Source organism: Sciurus vulgaris (genome assembly GCF_902686455.1).
Source record: "Sciurus vulgaris genome assembly, chromosome: 10".
NCBI lineage: Eukaryota > Metazoa > Chordata > Mammalia > Rodentia > Sciuridae > Sciurus > Sciurus vulgaris.
Genome location: NC_136470.1, coordinates 2,781,808 through 2,798,837, shown reverse-complemented (window position 1 = coordinate 2,798,837; position 17,030 = coordinate 2,781,808). Strand labels below are relative to the sequence as shown.

The following is a 17,030-nucleotide window of genomic DNA, read 5'->3' as shown; positions in this document are numbered from 1 at the left end:
CAAAGAGAGAGATGTCATCTTGAGGAAGCTATAAGTTAGGAGGCTTTCCAGAACCACGTGTTGATCAGGTCATGAGGGCCATGCCTGTCTGAGGCCCCTGAGACTGCCAGACCACCAGAGACGGCCCGGAGTCACCAGACTGGCATCACTCCCAAACCTTCCCATGGATTCCTTTAAAAGAAGAGCTGAGAATCTCAAAACCGAATCTTTCACTCTGGAGATGATCCACACTTTCCCTTGAATGTGTGTTTACTGCTGTGAACAAGCCATGCTGTTAACATGGACCCAACACCCTGTGTCTTTCCACAGTGTTGGAATTTACTGAATAAAAAGGAAATCATAGGGACTGGGGAGATAGCTCAGTTGGTAGAGTGCTTGCCTCACATGCACAAAGCTCTGGGTTCGATCCCCAGCACCAAAAAAAAAAAAACGAATTCACGAATTCACAAGATACATCACTTTCAGTGGTACCAGTTCACCAAATATTTGTGGATCACTTGACAGTTATAAGCTGGGCAGATACAAGTTCTTTTATTCTAGTCTTCATCTCTAATATCTAGATCACTCAAGTCACACAGCCTGCTCCACACTATGATGTACATCACAGGAGGACTGGGAGAGGTCGAGACATGGTGACAGGCTGCAGAGCCAAGATCCAGGCAGAGACACATGACTGCAGAGTCAAAGGGTGGTCAGAAAAGGGTTTTTTACAAACCAGTTCCACAGAGTTGTCAAGGCAGAGGGTTTGGATGGATGGATGGACAGCAGTTTTAGAACATCAGCTTGAAATGTTTGCTCAGGATGCCAGCTTGGCATGGGCCACTCATGGTTGTCATGGGCAGAAGGAACCCCACTCTGCTAAAGCCCAATGGGGCAGGAAAATGCAGGCTTGTCACTGTAGCGATTATCCGGAAGAGGCTCTGACAAGTGGACAGGTAACAGGATTGAGGCGCTGCGGTGTGCTGTCTCGGAGCTCCTCCTTTTGTGGGTCTTGGGGGGCTGCATCTGGTGAGGTTGATAAGGGGCTGTGTCTGGTGTTGCTGCTATGATTTGGGATGTCCATGTGTCCAGGGGCTCCTGATTTAGTTTGATAAGTTGGCACATGTAAGGTATTTATCAGTGAGTGCCTCGTGGTTGTGCTGGCCGCTGGTGGGTGTGTACTTGCACAGACAAGGTGTGGAGTCACCCTGCCTTGGCACCTGTACTCCAGATGGAGCAGCTCATGGCAAACGGCTGCTTCACAGGGTGGAGTGACCAGGTGAGGCCAGCCTGAGAGCTGCTGTTCCGTGCGACATGGAGTAGCTCAGGGCAGGGCAGGGCCTGCTGTCCACATCTGCTTTCCTAAATAACCTCTGTCTGTGCCTCTGACCGGCATGTGCTGAAAATCCTTCCCGTCGCATAGCTAGGGACCCTGGTGGTCCTGAGTCGAGCTCCCCCTCTCTCCAGGAGCTCCGTGGACTCTTCTCCGGGGTACCTCTTCTCCCGTGACAGAGGGACTCTGGTTTTGCGTTTCCAGAGGTTTACCTGGAACAGTCAGGGGCCACTTAGGGAGCAGACAAGTTCGGCCTGCTACCTGCTGGAAGCATGGTGTGTGTCTCTCCCCAGCCTCTCGCTCACTTGACGTCGCGGTTATGAATCTCTCTCCTCTTTTCTGCCTCACAAGGCACACATCTTTCCCTGACCTCCTAGTCTTTTTATCAGTTTGACCATAAAAGACCAGATGCAGGGTAAAAACCAGGATGGCGCCATGATGTCTTCAAGGCCAAGCTGATGGCTGGTCTGCATCTTTCACAAGGAGATTTCTTGTGGGGGAAAAAAAAATACACTCATGACCAGTGGAAAATGACCAGATTTGACCTGGCCCACCCAACAACTCAGTGAAGCTGGCCCATCCCTGGTTCTGGGAACAGCCTGCTCTCTGGGTGCTGTCTCCCTCTCCTGGAGCTAATCCCCCAACCACAGCTGGGCCTTCCTGTTCTGCTCCTGGCTTAGTTTCCTTACCACTGTCACCGGGTCAGAAGTCCTGGAACCCAGTATCAAACTCTCAATTTACTTGAACACTATGACTAAAACAAATAAATCTGTGTCATTAATCTGTTTCAAAGTCATTGCCACAATTAATTTTTCTAGTAGGTGACATGCTTAACATGTAATTACATAACTAAGTGCTAAAAAGGTAACTAAGTAGCCGGGCATGGTGGTGCACACTTGTGATCCAGGTCACTCAGGAGCCTGAGGCAGGAGGATGGAAAGTTTGAGGCCAGCCTGGGCAACTAAGCAAGTCCTCAGCAACTTAACAAGACTCTGTCTCAAAATAAAAAAAATAAAAAGGGCTGAGGATGTGGTGGAACGTGCCCAGGTTCAATCCCCAGTACCACCAAAGCAAACAACAACAAAGCCGGTAACTAAGGAAAATATTTTTTAGAGATGTCTTCTTTCTTTTTCTTTGTTTCCCACTGTTGGGGACAGAACCCAGGGCCTCAGACATGCCACCGAGTGCTCTGCCTCTGAGTGCTTCTCCAGCCTGGGAGTGGTTTCTTTAGCTCGTAGGAGCACTGCATTGGAAAGAAATTCTCTATGACATCCAGTTTTCCTACAGACTCTGTCATTTCGAGTGAAATTCTTAACTTTCAGTACCTTTCCCCCAAAATTGAATTAATGATATGTGCCCCTGCTTCAGTGAAATAACGTGATGTCTGCGGTTTGCTTTAAAATCTGAAAATCTAAGGTTTACTGAAAAGAACAAATAAAAAATTTTTAAAAATAAAATATGTAAGGCGGGGTTGCTGAGTGTCCGCTCAGTGGTAGAGTGCTTGCCTAGCCCGTGAGGCCCTGGCAAGCACCCAGCAACACAAACAAAGAGCAGGGATGAGAACAGATATAAGATTGGCACAATGCTAACTGGCTTTGTGTGTGTGTGCACATGCTGCGTGCACACTCTACCACTGGGCTCGTCCCCAAACCCTAAGTTACAGCTGAATGCTGGGCACGTGAAGGCTCATTCCATCTACCCTTCTCTCTGCTTCCATGCATGTGAAAAAATTTCCAAAATAAAATGTTAAAAAAAATAATAAATAATGCCTGGCCTTGCTAACACACGACATCACCGTAGCTTCGAAGTCTTCTTCGGGCACTTCCTGTTCCTGAGAGAAGGCTGCTGCCCGAACACAAGATCAGGTTTTACTCGGCGGCCCTGAAATCATCGCATCACTCTGTGAGGTCCTGTAGACAAGGAGATAAAAACAGATCAGAACCCAGGGAAGCACAGTTACGCCAGACGAAGATAAAACTTTCAAAGATGAGAGGCTCAGAGGAGGATCTGGCCTTAGTGTGAAAACTGGGACTCCCACCTGGGAAGATTGATGACGTAGGAAATGAATGTGCAATACATCAAGAATATGTGGCCCAGTAGCTGACAATTTAGTTTTGGAATTCCACGGGTGTAACGTTTCCAGTCTCTTAAATAATAAATAGTAAGTTTTATTTATAACTCACTTGTTCCCAGAGGCAGATGAGTAGTGAGTGGAAGGGGCTTCGAGGAGGCGGGTTAGGCCCCCAGTCCTGTCGATGCTCTGCTCTGCGAGTCGAGGGAGTTAGTGTGCCAGCAGGCGAATCCAGGGAGCATAGGAAGCTAGGCCTATTAAGACACAAACACGATTGTGGGACGCGCAGTACAAGCCATCTAGAAGGAAAAGCGCTGGAGTAAGTTCTGTGACAGTTATTGAACATCAGTAACAACGACCTTGTCCCCACATGGAGGGAAGTTACACCTGAGAATAAACTATTCTTGGCTCCTTTGAAGCCCCTGAGTTTTCTGTAATCATACAAAGTGAATTTTCTAGAGATTAGGAGTAAGTCTTCTGTGAAGCCTGGGAGGGAAGCATGCCTGCTCCCCATACCAAGAACCTTCCCTCAGAGAGCGGGGTGTCTGTTGATCCACACATGAACTGGGCAAGCCAAGGGGCACGGAGCTCCAGGTCTCCCTGAGACGACAACCAGCAAGAAAGGCGACATGACTCTTGCTGAAATCAGGGCAGGGGGAACCCCAAATTATTCAGGAGCTCCGTGGGTGAATGCAATGAGCCCATCTCTCGGTGAGTGCGAAGCTGCTGGGCAGGTCCAGGAGATGGAGCAGCAAGAAAGGGTCATCACCTGTAGTAAGCAAGAAGCACACGGGACTTAATTGGCAAAGCAGTGTTCTCTCCAAAGAAAGAAAGCAGGGCTTCGCACTGTCACCCGCCCAGGCAGACGCATTCCTGAGCACGCTCAGTCCAAGTCAGAGTCATGTGTTCACGCAGAGATGGTGGGCACATTCCTTGAGCATAGAATTTAGTCCTTGTAAGCTTTCCAAAGAGCCTTAGCTGAAACAAAAAGAAAAACAACTTTGAGAACACGTCAGCAGTCTTTCCTGGGCAGCAGCTTCCCATCAGTTTAGGAGTCTGCCCCGCCCAGTGTCAGCCTCGCCGAGCTAGCCACTCAAGGCCGCCCCAATTTTTTAAATCATGAAACACCCCATCACTGCCAAAACAAAAACAAACAACAACAAAAACCTACAAAACAAACTCCAGTTACAGAAGTCTTTGGCAACACAGGGTCACTGAAGATTGAAATGAGACAGGAGTTGAAGCTTATTTTTGTTCAGCCTTTGGTCCTGGGATTAGATGGTATAGAGAAGGCCTTGGGGGGAATCTGAGGAAGTAAGAAATGTCTCTTAAGGGACTTTGAAAACTTCTTTATGACCTTAGCAAACACTAAATTATTACACATCATTTTCATCTAGCTGTTAAGTAATTCTTCTACAGATCTTTACTAGGCAAGATTTCTTATTTGAATTGAAAGTAGTGAAAGAAAACCAGGCACGGTAGCACACACCTGTGATCCCAGCAGCTTGAAAGGCTGAGGCAGGAGGATTGCAAGTCTGAGGCCAGCCTCAGCAACTTAGCAAGACCCTCTCTCAGAATAAAAGATCAAAAGGGTTGGGGATGTGGTTCAGTGGTAAAGCACCTCTGGGTTCAATGCCTGGTGCCAAAGGAAAAAAAAAAGTGAAAGAAGACACCCATTTGCAGGACATCAGAATAAGTCACCCAAATATGCCTTGTGGGCATGAGCTGATTATTTTGAAAACCAGCAGACGCTGGAAGACACTGAAGCAGTTCTGAAGACAGAGTACAGGGTACTTTGTAAGGGAAATTCACATTTATCAAGGAAATCTTCATTTGTAAGAGTGGATTCTCTCTCTCTCTCTCTCTCTCTCTCTCTCTCTCTCTCTCTCTCTCTCTCTCTCTCCCTCTCTCTCTCTCTCTCCCTCTCTCTCCCTCCCTCTCTCACTCTCTCGCTCTCTTTCTCTCTGAAAGATGACTAAATTACAAGAGACTGAGATCCGCATCAGGAGCGCTACCTAGGTTTACCTGGGCCATCTTCTCCCCTTCTGAATCCCATACCCTTCCCTTCCTGAACCTGAAGGAGGTATCTAGGCTGTTTACTGCCTCTTCACATTCACTCATTCCCCCCTTAGAAGAGTCACGTGTTAACCTACCTCCATTGGTTGGTCCCTTGTTCATATGCCTTTTCTAACAGGGCCCCAGGGAGACACAGCAGGGTAGGAGGAAAGAGAGATTTCTCCTCCATAGGCTGCTGAGCACCGGGCAGGAGGACCAGCCAGGACCTGGAGCCAGCCTCCAGCTAGTGTCCTACAAAAGGACCAAGTGAGAGTCCTCCCAGGCTTAGAACTTCTCATTTTACAACCTGCTCACTAATTTTCTCCCGATGCTGACTGACACTCACCCATTTACAGAATGCCTTTATCTGCAGGTGTGCAAGGAATGTGGACACAGCCCACGCAGAGTGCCACCAACAGGCCCGCAGGAGAGGCGCTCACTGGCCACCCAGGAAGCCACCTGCACTTACGTCTTCCTGTTGTATTCTCATTGGAAATATGTTGCAGATGCAGAGACTGTGTTCTTTGATGTCTCAGGACATCAGATGGCAGACACTCATTTTGGTGTGATGAGGTGGACAGGCAAGAAGAAGGGGCAAGACGTCCAACTAGATGCTCCTTTTAGTGCTAAACATGCCATCCTGGGCCCAGGAAGGCTGTGGGCCCGTCACCTCCGTCTGCCCTCAGAGTGCTCACCGTCAGCCTCCCCAGAGGAGCCACAGCAGTCTGAGTCCCTGGAAGAACTGGGCAGAGAGATGGACAGGGCCTGTAGCCAGGCAGCCACTGTTTCTCCCTTGCCGCTCCATTCTCCCCCGGGCTGAGCCACGTTGAGAGGGGCCCAAGTTCCTCCAGGTTAAGGGCCCTGTGTGAGCAGACGCACAACTATCCAGGTGACACTGCTCTGGCCGCAGAAGAGCAGGAAATAGGAATCTGAAAGCATCTTTTCCGTGGCCAGTCCTCAGCTGCACCGTCCGTCCCTCAAGAAGATCTGAGGGAGCGAGGTCAGCCAGGACCATGGGCCTTCCAGGGTCTTCCCCTGGTGGCCTTGACCATCCCAAGGACGGAAATGGTACGATAGACCCGTGAAGCCTGTACCGCTCATCACCCAAGGGCCCCTGGGGGGTCAGGATTCTCCAGAGAAACTACCAGCAGGACAGAGGGCTGTAGCTCTCTGTCTGTCTGTCTATCTCCACCTATTGAGAGAGACTGGACGGGATTGGGGACTGGCTCATCTGAAGTGTGTAGGTGTAGGGAGGTTCAAACTTGCCCTGCGCAGTTTTGGTAATTGAGTATATGCTTAGTCAATGGACAGCAGACAGATCCATAGGAGGGAAGGATTTCTGCCTGTGCACATGTGCACAGAAGCCTCACCAGGACACTCAGAGGAGGGCCCAGGTGAAGACTGAGCACCCTCTTCATGGGGGAGAGGAATGGGGTCTAGAGGCCATTTTAGAGGGCCATGATGTTTTAGAGAAATAAATGGATCTGAAGAATGGACGACAGCCTGAGCCGAAGCTCCCCAGGAGAGAAGGTGGCAACAGGATGGAGGGGAGGGTGGGACCGCCCTGGAACAAGTTGGCCTCTGCAGGAAAGGCTCTCTGTGGTCCTCGGAAGAGATGACGCCTTTAGTCTGCTTTGCCAGGCACACTTCTTTGGAAGAACTCCCTCAGTCAGGGAACAGGGTTCCATGGGCTCCCTCCTCCCGGTGCGAAAATGGGAAAGCCCTGCTCTACAGGCTGCGTCCAGGGCCTCGCGGTTTCCCATAGTTCTAAGTGCTCGGAAGCATCTTTTTCCAAGTTCGAACACAGGGCAAGCCGCGACTGGGAACTCCAGCAAGGCGTGATGTGCAGTCTGGAGTGGGAACGCTTCCTCACTGGGCCCCCAGGCTTTTCTCTGAAGGCCTCATCTTATGGAGAGTCATCTGCTCTGCTTAGTAAAATGTCAGCCTCGCTGGGTATGGGGGTGCACAACTGTAGGTAAGCCCAGCTACTTGGGAGGCTGAGGCAGGAGGATCACAAGTTTAAGGCCAGCCTGGACAACTTAGCAAGACCCTGTCTCAAAACAAAAAACAAAAAGGGCCGAGGGTATATTGCAGTGGTAAAGTACTCTTGGATTCAATCTCCTATAACAAAAATAAAATAAAATTAAATAATAATTAAATGAAAAAATTAAAATATAAAAATAAAATATTAGCCTTATTTAAAACTGCTCTTTCACAGAAACATCTTGTCTGCCTTTCATCATTTAACTGGGCACACAGCCTAGCCTTCCTGACCCCACCACCAACCGTCACAGGAACGTCGTCCTGTCCCTGCCCAGCTGCAGCAGGGCCGGCGGATGCACCGGGGCTCACAGTGCCTTCTCACGGAGCCCCTTTTGCTGCCCCAAACTTTTTCCTTCCTGGTGCAGGCATACTCCACTGTCTGCCCAGAGTCCATGTTTTGTCTGTAACCCTGACTTTCCAGGAGGTGGAAGCCAGAGTATTGCTTGAGTCCGAGAGTCTGGGGCTGGCCTGAACAATGTGGTGAGAAAAAGAATTTTTTAATTGAGCAAAGCAGCTTGTCACTTCAACCATGGACGTCATTTGCCATCAGTGATAGAATCTGAGATTTCAAGCTGAAGTTAGAAGTCTGAAAAGCTTGTATTTGTCATTATGAACTTGACCACGTTCCAATATTCACTGATTTTTTTTCTGTGTGTGTGTGTGTGTGTGTGTGTGTGTGTGTGTGTGTGTGTGTGCATGCTCATGTGTGTACTGGGGATTGAACCCAGGGGTGCTCTACCACTGAGCTATACCCCCAGTTCTTTTTGTTTTATTGAGAACTTGTCTCAGAATACCTTGAATCCTCCTGCCTCGGCCCGCTGAGTAGCTGAGGATCACAGGTATGCACCACACACCTGCACTTACTGACTTGTCTGATGAGAGTAATATTAACAACTGTGATTTTTTAATTTAGTTTGGAGAAGTGCACCAACATTTGGAAGGCCCACATAACTCAGTGAATTATTTTCCAAAAGGCCATGTTACAAAATCACTGGTGGGTAAGACCCACTAGATGTGCCAGGAAGAAAATAGCTTTGTCTATAGAGTACAGGTTCACCTATACGTGACCCACATCCATACAGACGGACCCATAATGTATACGTGTCCACATTACCTGCAAAGGCTGTATGAAAACCCCTCCCTTTTCCCACACAAATCTCCACAAGTTCCAAGTTTCTTCACAGATGTCAACCAAAATGACCTATCATGTTGGGCGCATATCATGTGATTGTAGTCCCAATAACCCAGGAGGCTAAGGCAAGAGGATCACAAGTTTGAGGACAGCCTCAGCAATTTAACAAGACCATCTCAAAATAAAAAACAAAAAGGGCTGGGGGAGTGGCTCAGTGGTAAAGCACACCTGGTTCAATCACCATTATCCCCACCTCCAGAAAACACAAAAAACATTACAACTTGCTGAATGAGAGGCAGGCAACAGCACTCTGGTCTTCTTCAGCCAAGTCAGACATACAGGAGATTCTCAAAAATGTAAAAAACAAAGACTCCCTTTTCATTCATTATTTTTTTGGGGGGAGGGGACAGTTATTTTTCATAAAACCTGTTGTTTAATCTATCGTAGAATAATATGGAATAGGTCTCGTTGTAATTTTAACAAGTTAACAAGTTTTTTTTAAAAAGCCACTGGTTTTGCTTCCTAGCGCCACACAGTTGCGTGAGCCCAACGGCTCCTGTGGAGGGAGTCCGCTCAGCCTCTGGCCGGGGCCGTTCAGAGTGGCATGAACGGACCCACCACCATGGCTCTGAGGAATTTAACCTTCTTAGTTCCTTTTCTTAGGAAATTTCTCATCGTGAGCTAACTTTCCTGAATATTTTGGGAGCTCAGAGGGGAGAGAGAGGGCATTAAAGAGATTTGGAAACGAAGGGACCTTAAAAATCATGGCACCACTCCATACCCATCAGCATGGGTACAACCAGAAACCCAGAAAATGGGACGTGCTGGTGAAGACTGGAGAGAGCAGCCCCTACACACTGCACTGCCGATGGGAATGCAGAAGGTGCAGCGTGCAGACAGGAGGCCACCTCCAGCAGCTTCCTTAGGGCTGCGTCCCCAACACTGACGATGTGGCCTGAAGAAGCATCCGCACACCATGAAGGGAGCCACCTCGTTCACAGCAGCCCACGGAGGGACCCGCCCAATTGTCCATCGACAGAAAAGGATGAGCATGAGGTGGCCATCCGTACCACGGAGCATTGGTCAACCTCAAAAGAAGGACCGCTTGGCCACGTCCTCCAGTGGGTGAACCTTGAGGACATTATGCTAAGTGAAATAGACCAGGGGTACCAAGAAACGGTGGAAATGATTCAGTATTCACGCAGACAGCAGAGAGAAGCTCAGCTGCTGACTGACCCTTTCTCAGACCAGTGAGCGGGCATGCCAGGCTGCAGGCTGCCAGCAGCCCTGATATTGGGTGGCGGGATACAGAGTGAAGCCTTCTTGGCCCTGTGAACTGTAATTTCAATGAGAAAAATGATATCCCACACAACCTCCCTTGACTGTAGATCTAATTTAGAAACTGGCCCAATCTTAAAAGAAGTTGAAGCCACAGCTGGAAGGCAGACCCAGAGACATCTCCAGCCATCAGTGCAGATACTCCAGGGCAGGCAGTGGGACAAAGGCCTAGAAAGCTGTCCAATGCCTCACATTGTTATGGCAATGCCAGGAATCCTGGAAGCAGAGCCACGTGTTGTTTGTGTGGCTGGTTAAAATTCCAAGTAGGTAAGCCCAGAGACCAGTGGCCACCACAGTACCGTCTCCAGGGCAGACCCTCTGCACACCTTTCAGTGATGGGCAGATTTTAAGTAACCCACCAAGATATACCCTGAATAAGAAGTGTCACTGTGGAGCCAGGGTTGAAGCTCATTGTACGGAGGACCTTTGATGTAGACAGGTGTGGCCTATTGTGGCTGTGCAGTATCCAGCCATGAAACAGGTCATGGGATCCTGCTGACCTATTGGTAGTTATGGGGCAGGATGAGACCCTCACAGAGCAGGGTCCTGGTGCCACGAATGCTGCAGTCAGAGCTCAGGTCCCAGGCCTCCTGACAACTCTGCCAGGACGACTATTTGCAGGTTGAGGTTTCCTGACGGTGGGCTGAAGTGGGCTGAAGTGGGCTGTTCCTCCTGCTGCTCACACACTGGAAGCAAGGCACCTCCATAACCTTGCAGCTGCACTCTCTGCAAACAGCAGATCGCTGGTGGACAATGTGGCTCCGTTTTGACACTATCCGACTGGAGACAGCATCAGACCCCACAGGTTAAGGGCTCAGTCCCCAAGACAACCCACCTCAGACACCAGTCCTAAGTCTGGTTGGGACCTATGCTTCTGACCAACCCTCTGAATTGGAGGTTCCTATCCATCCCACCCCCTGACCCAGACCAGGCTTGACCATTTACTAGAAAGACTCACAGAACACAGAAAACACTATACTCAGGTTGACCCATTTTTATAATGAATATAACTTGGGTTGTGACCAGCCCCCATACAGGAGCCCACCAGGAACCATCTCATAGGGGCAAAAGATGATCCTATCACCCTGGAAACTCCCAGGCATTAGGAGCTCCGGACTGAAGCAGGGTTAAAGGCCAAATATTAGAACAAAAGATGTTACTAGCACCCCTATGGCTCAGGAAATAGCAAGGATTTTAAGGAGTTCTGTGCAAAACGTGTATTTCTTTCTGACGATAAATCACAATTTCACAAATTATGCCCCCAAATTTATGTGTTGGTGTCTTAACCCCTGGTACCTAAGAATGTGCCCTTTCTTATAGATTTTAACTTTACCAAGTTAAAACAAGGTTATCAGGGTGGGCTCTGATCTAACATGACTGGTGTCCTTACAAAAATGGGGAAATCTGCAGACAGACATAGGTGCAGGGAGAGGATTGTGTGGAAGCACAGGGTAAGACTATGGCCACACTTTTACAAACCAAGGAACACGAGAGATGGTCAGCAAGCTTCCAGACGCTGGGCGGCTCCAGGGTCTGCCTCACAGTCTCCAGGGCACGTGGCGCATCTTGAGACTGGACTTCTGGCCTCTTGCGTCGGTAGAGAAAAGGTGTCTGTTGTTTAAGTCACTCAGTTTGGAGGACTTGGTGACAGTAGCCCTAGGAAACGGACACACCTGATATAAAGAGACTCGGAATGAGGAAACATAAACAAATAAGTAGCTCCACTGGGAGAGCACCCATTCTTTCTAGCTCGCCCTCCTGGGTTATCTAGGGTAGCTTTTCATTGCCTTTGGACCAGTTCCATTTTTGAGTTTTAGATGAGGGATGAGAGTGGACATTATTATCATTGTTATTATTATTACTTGGTACTGGAGATTGAACCCAGGGGCACTTAACCTCTGAGCCACATCCCCACCCCTTTTTTATGTTTTATTTAGAGACGGGATCTTACTAATTTGCTTAGGGCTCACTAAGTTGCTGAGGCTGGCTTTGAACGTGCGATCCTCCTGCCTCAGACTTCTAAGCCACTGGGATTACAGATGTGCACCACTGGGCCCCAGTGTAAATTATTTTTGTCGACGCACATGCTAATGCATTTGTGCGATGGAGGGACAACCCTGAGTCCCCCAAACTGCCCCATTCGAAAGTAAGTTTTGCACAATTTAAAAGCTCATTTAAATATACCTAACCCGTGTGTGTGTTCTTCATATTCTCCTTTGAACTGGTTGTAACATCTTAGCAGTTTCTATTCAATTAATGAATTCAATACCATATTTACCACATGCCCAGGGCATAGCTATATGACAATCATGGTTTTTCTTCCTTTTTGGTCAAAATTATTTTTAACATTGTAAAGTCTCAAATTTGGGCTGTGGCTGACATTTCTCTGCTGCATTTTGCTGGAGTCTTTGTGGGGGAAGTGCAGTGGTGGGGACAGCAGCCCTTCCTGATCTCTTTGGGGACTTTCCTGTTGGAATTGCTGTTTTGAGAAAATGTGAGGCTTAGGAATGAAGACCTGGGGGTCCTCCCCACGGTCCCGCCTGCTCCCAGTTTTCCACTCAGAGGCCTTACAGTGCAGAAGGCTATTTCTGTGTGAACCACTTCCTCTTCTGCATTCCATGAGAGATGCACTGTTGTCCGGCTTGAAGATGGAGGGAACTGGATCCCAGAAGTGGGTCACCCCATTTAGACCACGAGGTGAGTGCACATCTAGCACTCTGAGGATGACACCATACCTGCCTCATGTGGGTAGCCCAGACGGCCCCCAAGACCCCTCTCCCATTGAGTGTGGGCAGGACTTCAACTTGCTTCTGTTTGGCAAAGGGGATGGGATGTCACCACTTCGTGATTATGTAAGAACATAAATTCTGTCTTCCAAGCAGAAGTTTTGATGACCCAGCTGCCATGTATGAGTTCCTTGTGGCAAGATCCACATGACCAGAAATCAGGGGAGCTCTAGTCAACACCCAGCAAGGAGCTGAGGCCTGCAGCGCATCTGTCCACAGGGAATTTAAACCTGCCAACAACCAGACCCTTCCCCAGGGGATCTTCAGGCAAGACCCAGCCCTGGCTGACACTCCACTGCAGACTCGGGAGAGGCACTGAAGCAGAAAACACTGTGCTGTGCCCAGACTCCCATTCACAGAGACTGAGATCATGAGTGGACATCGTTTTAAGCCACTACATCCACAGTGATTGTTAGGACAGCAGTAGGTAGCTAACTCAGCAGGCTTTAGAAACATTCACTCACACATTCAACGTCCCAGGTGCTTGATGCACATCTGTGAAAGAAATAGAGCAAAATTCCTGCTCTAATGGATCATGTTTTCTAGGGTCAGGATGTGTGCATGTTAGCAACAGACGTAAGAAATAAGTTATACAGAGACATTAGCCAGGGTGCTCAGAGAGATGGGAGCAACAGGATATTCAGATGAAGACAGCGATGCACAAGAGTGAATGTACTGGGGACCTGGCTTGCATGTTTATGGCAGGTGAGTGTTCTATTGTGGGCCATCTGCAGGCTGGAGACTCTGGGGTGGCTCCTCCATCCTAGTCCTAAGGCCTCCAAACCAGGGAGGCCAATGGCACAATTTTCAGACTGAAGACCTGGTAACCTGGAGAGGGACAAGCCTGGTGTTCTGGTGTCCAAGCAGGAGGTGGGCATGTCCCAGCTCTGTGGGGTGAGGGGACACCATTTCACCTTCTGTTTGTTCTCTTCGAGGACCCTCACCTGACTGGGTGGTGCTCACCCACACTGAGGGTGGATCGTCCCCACCTGGTCCACTCAGACTCACATGCTAAGCTCCTCTGGAAACACCCCAGCATACACATGCAAAGTAATGCTTTGCCAGGTTTCTGGTTAATCCTTTGTCCAGCCAAGGTGGCGTGTGAAATTAGCCATCTAGTGTCCTAGTCTGTTCAGCCTGTTAGAACACTGCAGACCAGTGGTGTATAAACAGACATATTTACCTCACAATTGTGGAGGCTGTGAGTCTGCTGTCCGTGGGCCAGTGTAGATGGGTGCTTGGTGAGGGCTCTTCTGATTTGGGGATGGCTGCCTCCATGCTGTATCCTCACATGGTAACAACAGGGTGCTCTGGTTCCTTCCTCTCCTTGCAAGGGCACGCATCCCATCATGGGGGCACACCCATGGTTTCATCTAAGCCTAATCACCTTGGAGTCTGCACCTCCGAGCTTCACATTGGTGATTACAGTTCAACATCACAAATGCTGTGGAGACATTCAGTCCATAGCACATGCTATAGTTAAATGGTTATAAAACATGCTAGAAATACCTACACAACACTGGAAGGTAGGATGAGGAAGGTGGGGAGTGGGCTGGGCATTTGTTATTTTAAACCTCTCCTAGGAGAGTGATTGGGGCAAAGACTGAAGGAGGGAGACAGCCATGCAGATAGACTAGGGAGGAGCAATTCATGCAGAGGGACCAGCGAGTGCAAAGGCCCTGAGACTGAATCACCTCTGGAGTGATAGAGGAGAAGCCAGAGGCCCTGACTGGAGCAGATGAAAGGCAGGGTGGATAGAGCGGAGGTCAGTGGTGCAGAGGCAGAGGGAAGATCTTGCAGGTCCTCATGGGTCACTGCAAGAACTTTGCTTTTACTCTTGGAAGAGTGACATGCTCTGACCATTAACTGCTGGTCACTCCACCTCCTGCCCACTCTTGCAAACTGGAGGAATTTATAAATCAGCCAAACAGCACCTTAATAAGCAAGATACTTGCCCTGCTTTGAGGTGGTTTTCTTGATGAAGATTTTTCAGGATCCCAAACATCTTCTGAGGACACCCAAAGCCCTGCCTTCTCCCACCCCCTCTAGCTATATTCTCAAATTCTCAGCAGGGTGGGCTGCATCCATCTGGCTGCTTCTGGCCTTTGTGCACTGTGCAGGAAGCTGTGCTGAGCAGGGCTTACATCCTACCTTTCTATTAGGTGCCCAGGAGCTCTGTCTTTCTGGCTGGTGCTTGGGCAGAGTTCTGCCATTCCTGTGGCTTTCTATGAAGAGCTTCTCCTCCAGCCTGTTCCTGCATCTGCCATACTTCTTCCTTGCAGCTCCATGGCGCACAGTCCATGCTTAGTGCCTGTGACCATCTGGTCCTCCCCTTCCCTATTTCACCAGTGGGCTTTACATATGCTGGAGCCATCCACACTTCAAGGATTAAAATGCCCTATTAATGAGGATGATAGATGAATTTTAAGGAATGCAATGAGTAAGGGTGTTGGTTGTTTAAATAAGTTCATGTCCAAGTGAAAGAGGGAAAAGCAGTTTGCATATTTAAATTCCAACGTTCTTTTAACGTTACAAGTTGCACCCAGTGTTCTTGGCAACAGGAAAGGAATACCACTCATGTTTCTATAAAGAATAACTGTATATGTGGCTTTTAATTTTATACACCTAAACATGTTCTTTGGGGAAATAGTAACATATCTTTAGGAAACACACCCAAATTCAAAGTCTTGTCCTTAAGGAAGGTCCCCTAATGTATGAATTTCAAGGCCCCTGATGTGTGGGCCCCTCTTTGGAGGTGATTAGAGATGATAATTTCTTCTTTTTCTGGAGACAAATTGGTGGCAAAGAAGAGAGAAGTGGCAGATCCTATTGGGAAAGGAACAGTGTTGCAGGCTGAGAAGGCTTAGCTGCTGATCCCTGGCACCCAGAGACCAGGTGGAAGGTAGGCAGGCCTCTGCAGTTTGGGGCAGCAGCTTGTACTAGGGATCACCAGGTGACCACTACCGCCTCACAGACTGGATGGGAATCAAACAAAAGCTTCAGACAGAGGCCCAGACTAGGTAAGGGCAGCAAGGCCAGGGACCCTTCATGGACGTGACCCAGCAGTGCTTGCAGGGCCCTGCGTAGGCGGGCCTATACTTGGTTCACTTTCTGCCGTTGCTGCCCAGAAATTCTTGATAATTTTTAAGACCTTATACTTCTATTTTGCACTAGGCCCTGCAAAATAGAAGTAGAGGTCTTGATTACCGAGTTTTTTGTGTCCCCTTGAAATTCTGCCCGAGGCAAAAATTCACTGACCTCCCCCTAGTGCCTGCTGCAAGCCCTTTCCACCCCAGCTGCCCTCCAGTCATTAGTTCTGGTCCTAGGTCTGGTTTCCTCCTGGGGCACCATGGGGTCAGCAGAGCTGCCCTCCTTCAAGCTGTGTGGACTCAATGCAATGACCGCACTTGGTAAGCCACTGCATAAATCAATGTCCGCAACTACGTGTGACCAGCCAGACCAACATCCTCTTCCCTCAGCGCTGCTCTTACGTCTTTGAGTGAAGCCAACAGCGGGACCTGTGGGTACACTGCGACAGATGACCTGGTTCAGACGGTTTTCTTAAGTACAGCTTGAAATGGAGACCACAATGTCCAACCATCCTAAGGAAGGACGACTTTTCCTGGAGCTAGGGTCACCTGGGCGGGAAGGTGCACTCCAGGGAGAGCAGGCGGGCAAAAGGTCAGCCCGAAGTCTCGGCTGCGGTGCTCCTTGGTGTGAAGCCCTCACACCAAAGGGAGAGGGTGCAAGGGATTAGGTCTTTAGGGAGAGACCTCAGGCTCGGGGTACACCCGCCGCCAAAGGTTGTTGTGCACGTTTGCATCCCCTACATCGCCCCAGCCCGCAACCACCAGGGCGGCAGAACTCGGGCAAGGCGGCGGCGGGGCGGACGAGTCTACACCCAAAGAGCGTGCGGTTCGGTGCGCGGGACGTCCCGCGCGGCCAGGGCCTCGAATGGTACATCCCTTACCCCCCAACTCAGGCCACAGTTGGTTCCGCCCGGCTCAGCACACTTCCCCCCCGGCCGCCGCGGAGCGCTCAGAGGGGGCGTGATCACGCCCTGCTGAATAGTCATGAGTCGGGAAGCTCGGCCTCCGGGGCGGGGCAGGCCGTTGCTCGCGCCCCGACGCGGCCGACCGGGGAGGGGCCTGGCTGCGGTCGCGAGGGGCGGAGCCGAACGTCGCTCCGCCCCCGCGCAGGCCCCACCTCGCGCCCGCCGCCGCGCAGAGCGGGGGCGGGGCCCGTCGCCGGCAGGCCCCGCCCCCGCGGTGAATATTGATGCGGCGCGCGTCG

General features: G+C 49.7%; 1 long non-coding RNA gene across 2 annotated transcripts; it reads right to left on the bottom strand.

Annotated features, from left to right (window-relative positions):
• Positions 1-494: 494 nt before the first annotated feature.
• On the bottom strand, positions 495-16,930 carry LOC306638255. Of its 2 annotated transcripts, XR_013757451.1 has the most exons (5): positions 16,229-16,930; positions 14,889-15,135; positions 3,900-4,361; positions 3,496-3,637; positions 495-3,222 (listed from the first exon to the last, which is right to left on the bottom strand). It is a non-coding gene; the product is annotated as an uncharacterized lncRNA (long non-coding RNA). The 2 variants fall into 2 exon arrangements; XR_013757452.1 differs by lacking the exons at positions 14,889-15,135; positions 16,229-16,930 and adding an exon at positions 4,555-4,672 and having other exon boundaries at positions 3,496-4,361.
• Between the last annotated feature and the right edge of the window lie 100 nt (positions 16,931-17,030).